The sequence below is a fragment of the Cupressus sempervirens genome, chromosome 5 (assembly GCF_028749045.1).
Source record: "Cupressus sempervirens isolate cs-2001-9-10 chromosome 5, ASM2874904v1, whole genome shotgun sequence".
NCBI lineage: Eukaryota > Viridiplantae > Streptophyta > Pinopsida > Cupressales > Cupressaceae > Cupressus > Cupressus sempervirens.
In genome coordinates, this window is record NC_143122.1 from 418,572,467 (window position 1) to 418,580,362 (window position 7,896).

The following is a 7,896-nucleotide window of genomic DNA, read 5'->3' on the forward strand; positions in this document are numbered from 1 at the left end:
TTTCAGACTCAGCTTGGTCCTCTCTACGGCTCTCTTCCTGTTGCCTACTAGAGTGCTCTTCCCTGCTCTCTACGTAAGCCGATCCCTCATGGGCAGACCCATGGACATTGATAGTTCTGCCATGTCCACGACCTCTACCATGGCCTCGACCACGGCCTCTAATAGAAGACCTAGTCCCAGATACCATCCTACAATAGTACAAGGTACTACGTTCAGTTCTATGTCTAGGTTTAAGTAAAGTTTCCAATTTTGAAAACTAAGTGTTGAAGTATGAAAAATATACAAGTAACAGTTCAAGTTCTGTTTCAATTCACCTAGTTTTCAAATTGAATAGATACATTTGATAGTTCAAAGTTCTAGTTGTTCCAAAATACCCAGAGCTCCCAATGTAGAAACTCGGGCTCTGATACCAAATGTAATGCCCCGCCAAGGGATCCAAAGAATTAACCTAGAATTTCACTAACATTAGTAGCATTTTTTTTTTTCATGATAGTAAACATCACATATAACTTATGCACAATAACGAAAGAAATAGCATTGTCCATCTGAAAGTAAACATAACATACATAACAGATTACATTCTTTAGGATCCCTTAACATTGAATTACATACATGAATCCATCTAGTACATCATCCACATGAAATAATAATGATACATTCAATATGCAAATGTCCTTTCTGAATTACATTCCAGAATGCACAATCATCCACTGTACATGTCACAGGGTATGATAGGCACAAAGAATAAACATATATAGAATAAGGTACATCATCCTATTCTAATCCATGATACATCACATGATACAACATCATAAAGAACATATACATCCATCATAAAGATCAAACATAATAAACTAAGTGCACGGTTCCTCCCAACCGTTAATAGCATCATTAGACCATCGTGGCTCCTAGCCATCCCTTTGTGCGTAACATTCCAAATCACCAAAGAGATCATCGGTACTAACATAGTAGGAATGTCACTCCTAATATATACAACATCATATGTAGAAAGTAATCTAACATGCAAATAAAAGCATAAGATAACATCATCTAACATATGCTAATCATCAATGAAAAAGGATACATATCCACCATCATGAAGGATGCATCAGCCACGACGTCTCAATGAATCTCAAAATGATAAGAGTGGAAAATACACTACCACCCGACCGCATGTACCTAAGTGGTCCACTCCCACTGTGCTAAGGAGATAATCTCAAGTCCCAAACAAGCTATCAAAATCACATAGCACATATCACTATAAGTCCAGGAATCCTAAAAGTATACTAACTCAAAGGTTCCTAACACAAAATCTGACATCTAATCTCCAGAGGCACACAATGATATGTAGGAACCTACTATGCAAGCGAGAAAGTGTCATTGCAATTATCACGTACAAGTTACCCTGGCAGTTAGCTAAACTCCATGGGTCCCAACTGATTTTTTGCGGCCACTAGTATCCTCTCATACTAACGAGGCATACTACGGAATGCAAGGTCACAACCATGCGTCTTACTACTCCCATCCTAGCCTGTACAAGCGCTCAAGGCATGGGCGAGAACAAAACACTTATCTTTTTAGGTTCATTCAGTTAGTATTAGGTGTGAATGTTATCACTTATTAATCCAACTTACAATGAGTTACCCTGGCAGCCTCTTAGGGCCTTGGCCGCCATTGCAAGCCACTTCCCGTCACTACATGCAGATATCCTACCCTAATGCTCATGGAATCATAAATCTCAAAATCACAAAAGATAATCCATAAAATTATCAAATATGCATAAAAGCATCAAATCTCCATGAGCTAACATCCATAGAAAATCATGAACACAACAACTCTCTATTGGCAACTGAAGTATCACTAATAATCAAATATCCAATGGTTCTCAATAACCAAAATATATATCTCAATCATACTGATCGAAGACTCCAAAAATGGTTGAGTCAAACATGTCACAACATGACATCATCAAGAATAAATCCACATCTCAGTCCCATCATGGCGACTAAAAAATAATCAAGGATAACTGATCGATGACCAAAATAATGGTTAGGTCAAGAGTCTCATACACAAGAATCTCAACTATAACAATCAGTAATCACATCCAATACATAGAGCATTCTATCACAAACCATGGTTGGGTTTATAAAGATCGAGATTAAAATATCATCATGACATCACAATCACATAACCCTCAAGCATCTGGTAGACGTCTTATACTGGTCAACACTAGTCAACCCAAAACCCAAAACAATAGCATAAAGAATACACAATGTAAACACATGTTTTGGTTTTGCTAAGTTTTCAAATTTGAATTTAAAATTCTTAGTTTACGTTTTTCCAAATTATATTAAGTGGAGAAATTTCACGTTTTTCCCAACCCATGTATTTGTTTGATAGATAAAAGTTTCTCCCCAAAACTATTAGACTCAATTTTCTAATTGATCTAATAATATTTTGTTTATATAACATTGTTTGAAAATTGACACTCTCAATGAATCAAAACTTCGATTATATATTCTAATAACTAATCTTAATTAAACTGAGTTTAATTAAATTAATTATTAATATCTCTTCATAATTGACAAGCTCAATATCAATATTTTAAATCATTAAAAGAGTGATCCATTAATTTAGAACTTTATAATATTAATTTATAATTAATTATATATACATATATACTTATATACATACATACATACATACATATATATATATATATATATATATATATATATATATATATATATATATATATATATATATATATATATATATATATATTTATATATACATACATAAATATATATATATATACATACATAAATATATATATATACATACATAAATATATATATATATATATATATAATAACATTTAATAATTAATGATATTGCAACAAAATCGAGATTCATATCCAAATCTCATATGAAATAACGTTGCAAATAAAATTTTATATAATTTAAAACCAAACTCAAATCGCAATGCGATTTTAAAATCGCGTGGTCCAATACATCCGCACCGTAGGTACACTGCGGATCGCAGGTACACTGCGGGTCGTAGGTACCATGTGATCTCGCAAGCCTACGGTGGGTGGGGTATATAATACCCGCCCAACATCATATATATATATATTTTTTTAACACAATTTTCAATAACATTTTTATAAAAACATTCCCATGCGATATGAAATACTATTAACATGAAACTCTATCGCGATTTGACATTTGATTACTATATATGTATATATATACATATGTATGTATATATATATATATATATATGGGTATATATATATGTGTGTGTATATATATAAATATATATACACACAGAATTTATCACCATCACAACACACACACACACACACACACATATATATAATGATATATACGTATATGTGTATGCAGATTCAAGAATATACATAGTTTACTTAGAAATTCTAATTTTCAGAATTTTCCTTTAAATTTTTTATCTTCAAATTTATCCAATAAATAATCTAATAGGTTTGGCTATGAATTTAAACCCTAGCCCCATTTTCTTTCAGATCTATGCATATAAAGATTTCCACATAAATTCAATTTCTCATATTGAGAATGCATACAATAAAAATATGAAATTCCTCAAAAGACATATGGAAGATACAAAGAAGATAGGGAATGCAAGATGCGGAAATAGCATAAATAAAATCACAAGAATCTACCCGGATTCTGATGCTAATTCGTTCTTCCTCAGAAAACCCGCAGAGCAAGCTCCCTTCTTCAGAATTCTTGAATCCTCCAATGCTCCAATTGCACTCCAAACGCTATGTCTAAGCTTCTAGGGATGCCTAAATATAAAGAGCTCTCAAGAAACCTCTAGAATGTTTCTAGAAATAGCTGGAAGGTGTCACCAACTAAGCATGGGTCGTTTCCAACCTTCAAGATGAGCCATAGAATCGTAGACACCATGTGCTTAATTGATGCACTAACTCCCGCGTTGTTGACACATGAGAAATAGAAAAGTGTGTTAACTCCCATGCAAGCTTATAACTCCAATTTACTTTTTATATAATTTCTATCTAAATATTTATAACTTTCATTTTAATTTTTATAACTTTTATTATTATTATTTATTTATTACTTTATTATTATTTTATAATTATTATTAATTTTAATTTCTAATTTTCTTTTATTTAATTCATTTTCCTCAATAATTCTCATTTAATTAATTACAATCAAAATATCAAATAACATGATATTTTATATTAATTTTCTCAAATAATTAATTTGTTAATTAAATCCATTTATTAAGACTTAATTAATAGAAAATTCACCATAGACCTCCAAGATAAAATATGAAAACCCATCATAGAGCAAATCACTCAAAAATAGTCTAAAGGGTTAAAAAATTATGAAATATGTCATTCGACACATTCAATGGGTACTCAACTCTGATTCTTGTCCTAACTCACTAGGACAAATGGTTTAAAGGTTTGGGATTTGGACTTGAGAATTTATCTCCCTTCTCTTATCATTGAGATAGTATAATAGGGTATGCTCATCCTAGCAATTCAGGGAAGTCGATACTCGGTACCTTCAACCTGCAGAAAAATTATGCATGTACATACAATATATATAATGCTAAGCTAAACAGACAATGGCAGGAAGTGGTGCATCGTGTAGATCTCGACTAAGTAGGTGACTACGACTCCCTTCCTTAACCACATCAGAAATGCCATACAATAAGAAAAAATGCACACCATACACATGCAAGTATGGGGTAAGTATCCATAATAAAACACATAAGATAATAAACCATCTGTCTAATCATCAATAATAAATGAAAATAGTATAATGATCATCATGTATGCATGAAATGTAAAATCTAAATGATCTCATCATATAACCACTGAATCCATAACATACTGTCTGATAGTGTCAAAACAATACCACTAATCCATCAACATAAAACTAGTCTATCACAGTCTAATAATAATAGCATCAATGTCCAAAAAAGATGTGAACGAGGGTAGGCACTACATATCTCATTTTATTAAATTAAATATCTCAAAAAAAATCTCTCTTCAGTTCAAAAAGGGAAATTTTCAATTCACTATTGATCAGAAATGAGTTAAATTAGTTAACTTCTTTTTCTACTCAAATTGAATCAGTTAACTCCTTATTTTACTCAAATTAAATTTGTTAACTCCCTTTAATTTGGAAATCTTCCTTTATGACTGAACTTCACCTTTAATCCTGACCATTGATTGAAATCAATCTCAACCATTGATGAATTCCAAGAAAGTCTATTTAAGAGACACTCGTCTCTTTATTTTGAAAGGTTGAATGAGAATTTGCATCGAATTGTTGCTGGAATTCATACTCACATTTGCTCATATTCACATACGCAAAGATCAAGTTTGACCAAAAGTTGATCAGATTTAACCACGATTGACTTGAGTTGTCTAGTTTCGAAAAAAAATTTGAAATAATTAAACGAAATTATTTAATTAAATGGAGTACTTACTTCTAACTAATTAAACAAAGTTATTTAATTAAATGAGAAGCCCTTCCTAATTAATTAAATGAAGTTATTTAATTAAATAAGAAAAGTGTCTCTAATTAATTTTTAAAAAATTAATTAAATAGAAAAAGTAATTATGAGAGCATATCTCATTTTATTAAATTAAATATCTCAACAAAATCTCTCTTTAGTTCAAAAAGGGAAATTTCCAATTCACTATTGATAAAAAATGAGTTAAATGAGTTAACTCCTTTTTCTACTCAAATTGAATCAGTTAACTCCTTATTTTACTCAAATTAAATCTGTTAACTCCCTGTAATTTGAAAATCTCTCTTTATGACTGAACTTCACCTTTAATCCTGACCGTTGATTGAAATCGATCTCAACCGTTGATGAATTCCAGGAAAGTCTATTTAAGAGATCCTCATCTCTTCATTTTGAAAGGTTGAATGAGAATTTGCATCAAATTGTTGCTGGAATTCATACTCACATTTGCTCATATTCACATACGTAAAGATCAAGTTTGACCAGAAGTTGACCAGATTTAACCACGGTTGACTTGAGTTGACTAGTTTCGAAAATATTTTTGAAATAATTAAATAAAATTATTTAATTAAATGGAGTACTTACTTCTAATTAATTAAACAAAGTTATTTAATTAAATGAAAAGCCATTCCTAATTAATTAAATGAAGTTATTTAATTAAATAGAAAAAGTAATTATGAGAGCATATCTCATTTTATTAAATTAAATATCTCAACAAAATCTCTCTTCAGTTCAAAAAGGGAAATTTCCAGTTCACTATTGATCAAAAATGAGTTAAATCAGTTAACTCCTTTTTCTACTCAAATTGAATCAATTAACTCCTTATTTTACTCAAATTAAATCTGTTAAGTCCCTTTAATTTGGAAATCTCGCTTTATGACTGAACTTCACCTTTAATCCTAATCGTTGATTGATATCGATCTCAATCGTTGATGAATTCCAGGAAAGTCTATTTAAGAGACCCTGATCTCTTCATTTTGAAAGGCTGAATGAAAATTTGCTTCGAATTGTTGCTGGAATTCATACTCACATTTTCTCATATTCACATATGCAAAGATCAAGTTTGACAAAAAGTTGACCAGATTTAACCACGGTTGACTTGAGTTGACTAGTTTCGAAAAAAAATTGAAATAACTAAACGAAATTATTTAATTAAATGACGTACTTACTTCTAACTAATTAAACAAAGTTATTTAATTAAATGAGAAGCCATTCCTAATTAATTAAATGAAGTTATTTAATTAAATAAGAAAAGTGTCTCTAATTAATTAAAGATTATTTAATTAAATAGAAAAAGTAATTATGAGAGCATATCTCATTTTTTAAAATTTAATATCTCAACAAAATCTCTCTTCAGTTCGAAAAGGAAAATTTCCAGTTGACTATTGATCAAAAATGAGTTAAATCAATTAACTCCTTTTTCTACTCAAATTGAATCAGTTAACTCCTTATTTTACTGAAATTAAATCTGTTAACTCCCTTTAATTTGGAAATCTCCCTTTATGACTGAACTTCACCTTTAATCCTGACCGTTGATTGAAATCGATCTCAACCGTTGATGAATTCCAGGAAAGTCTATTTAAGAGACCCTCATTTCTTCATTTTGAAAGGTTGAATGAGAATTTGCATTAAATTGTTGCTAGAATTCATACTCACATTTGCTCATATTCACATACGCAAAGATCAAGTTTGACCAAAAGTTGACCAGTCTAAATAAATGGATTTAATTAATAAATTAATGATTTGAGGAAATTAATATAAAATATCATGTTATTTGATATTTTGATTATAATTAATTAAATGTGAATTATTGAGGAAAAATGAATTAAATAAAAGAAAATTAGAAATTAAAATTAATAATAATTATAAAATAATAATAAAGTAACAAATAAATAATAATAATAAAATTTATAAAGTTAAAATGAAAGTTATAAATATTTAAATAGAAATTATATAAAAAGTAAATTGGAGTTATAAGCTTGCATGGGAATTAACGCACTTCTCTATTTCTCATGTGTCAACAATGCGGGGGTTAGTGCATCAGTTAAGCACATGGTGTCTACAACCCTATGGCTCGTCTTGAAGGTTGGAAAAGACCCATGCTTAGTTGGTGACATCTTACAGCTGTTTCTAGAAGCATTCTAGATGTTTCCTGAAAGCTCTTTATATTCAGACATTCATAGAAGCTTAGACACAGCGTTGGGAGAGCAATTGGAGCATTGGAGGACTCGAGAATTCTTAAGAAGGGAGGAGCTTGCTCTGCGGATTTTCTGAGGAAGAGCGATTTAGCATCAGAATCCGAGTAGATTCTTGTGATTTTAATTATGCTATTTTCGCATCTCACATTC